Below are 3,940 nucleotides of genomic sequence, written 5' to 3'. Positions count from 1 at the left end.
TAGCAATTTATTAGTACATTATAGCATTACTTAAATGATTAAGTATAATTAGACAATACATTTCTATAACTACATGAGGCCAGAAAGCCTTTTTCTTTGGAGCCAGCAAACGGCAATGAATATATATCTCAAGATCCATTCATGAAAACTGCACCATGTTCGGTAGATGTAATGAACTTCTTCAGCAAAAGGACCACAATTAGCAATAGTGAGTCCTATGGCAGCCATTGTGAACAAGCGATCGTCAGGTTTTTGGACCCGTGTTTCTGGCTTTGGATTCTGAAACCTTGAATCTGAATTTTGATTGATGCACCGGATTGAGAGGCACTGGATGGACTCCCTGGAAGCTTCAACTACTCCAGGTTAGGATTTGCAGTTGCAGGCATTTGTTGTTCTTCAAGAATCCTGTCATCATCCATTGCTTGAAACAGGAAGCTCCTGTCTTGCAGGCATAGCCTCATGATTTTGTGGATTAATCGGGCCTCGGTTTTTCCTCAGTTTTAAGGTGTTCTTCATCAGGAGACTCTGAGGGGCTGAGTTGAGGAACAGGGGGGTGCTTTGCTGAGCATATACTCGTGTATTGGGATGACCAAGTACAATCCTCAAAAATCAAGTTCACTTCAATCTTACAAAGCGGCTAGATCCAAGTCTAGTTTTAGTTTGTACTATACACTTTCAACATATTTAACCACAACAAAGAAAAACCTTAAACCTTATTAAATCTATCTTAAAATTTAATAAATTTCCACCTCTACCCCTTAATAAGAACAAAAAAACTATTTTTAATAATTTTTCCTAGCATTTAATAAGGGCAGAAAGGTAAAGATGAAACACAAAGAAAATAGTGAAGTGCCCTATAAATAGAATTAAAATTAATCTTCTCTCTCTAACCCACAAATAGGACTAGAAGAGTACTAATTTGATCTTTTGGTAATTCATGCTGCATTTCATTAGGCAATTAGAGCTTCTAAAGAAGCAAACTGCATAGAGCATGAACTCTGCCAACAATCATGTTCATAGAGGGGAGTTTTGGTATAGACTGACTAGAGGGGGTGATGAGTGAAGGTTTTTCAAACCTTCTAGAAAGATAATGGAATTTACTAAAAAGACATTAAGCAACTTTTTCCTTTACCATCAATCATTTTTGGCGGTCAGGAGTCCCAAATTTTGGAGGTGCTTCCCGAGATTTAATGGCTAGGGCACGCCTCTCTTCTTTCTTGTAATCTAGCGAGCCCATGCACCATTTGGGTTGGTGGGCATGAATGCAATCAGAGCGACTAACTAAAGCAGTCCTTACTGCCAAAAGACATTCACATAAGCTAAGTCAGAACATTCTGCATCAGAGATTTGAAGCTTCAATAAAAACTCCATAGTCATTAATGTAATGCCACCAAATAAAAAAGGGCTTAAATTAACTGAGAAATACGTTCTCAGACTGGTTATTTAATTGAATTACTACTAATTTGTTTGATCATATTTCTCAGTAGGAAAAATAGCTCCTATCTTCTCCTAAGACACAAAGAAAAGATAATCATGATTCATGAGCCCACCAGATGATTGATGATACAAGAATAGCCACAAAACTCCTTTCATCAAGTGAAAATTATGTCCCCCCACACTTCAATCCCACATATATGAGTCTCGGACTCTTGGTATCCAAAATGATCAATCATTATAGAAAAAAAATAATATAAGCAGATTGATCAACTGGAAAGGAATATTAATTACCACTCCATGATGGTTGCCAATGCTCAGGATGATGATTTGATATGCTCAAGCAAATCTTGGTTTGGGTCTCAAAACGTCCATTAGGCTGATAGCACAACATTGAAATTTATAAAACAGTTAGGAATTGAGACTTCAAGTGTCAGGAGTTCTGACAATAAAAGATGGTTCACAAAACAGAACTAATTGAAGATAGAGCAGTAGCATGACATAAATCTGCTGATCCTCCATTGGGAAAAAAGTTACCGTCAATAGCATAAAGAAGGTGGTTTGAACGGATATTCTGCAGGCAACTGGATACGCCCATGGTAAATACCACCCTCAAATTCAGTATCACCAGGTCCTCTAATTGCAAATTGCCACTCAATATATTTTCCTGATGAAATTAAAGTTAGAGAAAATACTCTAAAAGTACAAGAAGAAAAAAAGCATGATAGTTAATAGTGGAATTCCAAAAGTCAGATAGGCACATGAGTTATAAATTGATGCAAACATTATTGGGATGACAGGTAAGGTCTCATTTCTTAAGTAGGAGGCATCCTTACATGAAATAATCTTAAATAGAGTAAGAGAAAGGCTTCAGGATTTTACCACAATGAAAGCATAGAATAATTTCTAGTGGAATAAGCCGAAAAGAATCAAAGATCCCAATTTTATACATTTTTAAACATAACCCAGGACTCTGTAATATTTGATTGCATTAACGGAGCAGAATATGGGGGTTGAAAAAAACGATTTCTATAACCCAGCATCAACCCAGGCTCTTATTGCTAGATAAATCGCATCTACAAACATTACCTAACTGTTTATTATATAACTAAGTATATATTAACTTCGCAATAAATGAATGAACTAATCCTCATGAATATAATGTTGTTAACATATACTTTTGCAATAAGTTTGGTAAAACAATTAGAAATTTAAAAGATTCAATAATAAAGCTAAAATGAAGTAAGACTGAGAATAAGGCGCTCCCAAACAGGAGGGTAAGAAAAAGAATGATAAAGTTTTATGGGAAATGTTATGCTAAAAAAAAAAAAACAAAAAGAAATCCCATATACTTTCCATCCTACTTTGTTCCTAAACATACATCCATAAGTTTCAACAAGGCAGTCTATCATAAGAAGGACTGATCATTTATGTAATGAAAACTGTAGTTTTAATTCTAATCATACAAGCTTCAGTGAGTGACACAAGTAATAACTTCACATAAGTTGGACCCACATATCAATTCATAAACTAAATTCCCAAAAAATTTAGAAAAAAATAATCATTTTCGTCAGAGAAAAAAAACATTAACATCTACTCTGCAGTTTTAACTCAATTACAATTAGTCCTTTGAAGTTTAACTTTTCAGCCATTAATAAATGGATGCTTACACTTTCAAACAATATCGAGGCTTGTTGTAACCAACAATCATCTACTCCTGCAGTTTTAACTCAATTACAATTTAGTCCTGTTGAAGTTTAACTTTTCAGCCATTAATAAATGGATGCTTACACTTTCAAACAATATCGAGGCCTTGTTGTAACCAACACAAAGTTTAGCAACCAAGGAAATGAGGGAGGAGTTGAGTAAGTTGCACCAAGCTAAACTCGAGACTGAGCTGTGACCGAATCAAGACTACCATAGGACTGGATGATTAATTTTCCCTACAATTTAATTTCGATCTGCAAATCTTATGATCTCATCACGATTGGGCAACGACCAAACCACAATCCCAATCAAATTAATTGTAACGACTTGTGGTTCGAAATGGATCTATCAATTAACAGTTAAAACTAAGTTTAATGAATTGCAACCAACGACCAAACCTGAGCTCGATAGTTCCAATAATCATAATCACATGACCAGATATACGAAGAGAAACATTATACCCATCCAAATTGAGGAACTAACACAGCGGATCTCGCTTATCAAACCCTAATATAACAGGACTCCCAGCAAAAGAAATGGTACCTCAAGTGGCAGGCTCATGAAATCATCAGAAGGGTTCGATTGCATCTCCTTGACCTCCTGTAGGATCCGCTTCACCGCCGGGTTCTTCAAATTGTACTTGTCCGCCATGAGTCCTCAACCTCAAACTTCGTTCACAAAATTCGATATAAATTTCAACAGAAGCGAAGCCTCCAACTTCGTCGGCACTGTCAACACCGGGTCAAAACACCACCTCCCCTCCACCTCCACACGTCGTAAATCGCCGAGCAGGGAACGG

General features: G+C 36.4%; 1 pseudogene; it reads right to left on the bottom strand.

Annotated features, from left to right (window-relative positions):
- LOC129321106 (ubiquitin-conjugating enzyme E2 32-like) lies at positions 1-3,940 on the bottom strand (annotated as a pseudogene).

This window comes from Prosopis cineraria, unplaced genomic scaffold, assembly GCF_029017545.1.
Source record: "Prosopis cineraria cultivar Desert tree isolate PC_DT_omini unplaced genomic scaffold, ASM2901754v1 PC9, whole genome shotgun sequence".
Taxonomy (NCBI): domain Eukaryota; kingdom Viridiplantae; phylum Streptophyta; class Magnoliopsida; order Fabales; family Fabaceae; genus Prosopis; species Prosopis cineraria.
The sequence above is the reverse complement of the archived record's forward strand: the minus strand, read 5'-3'. Positions and strand labels throughout refer to the sequence as shown.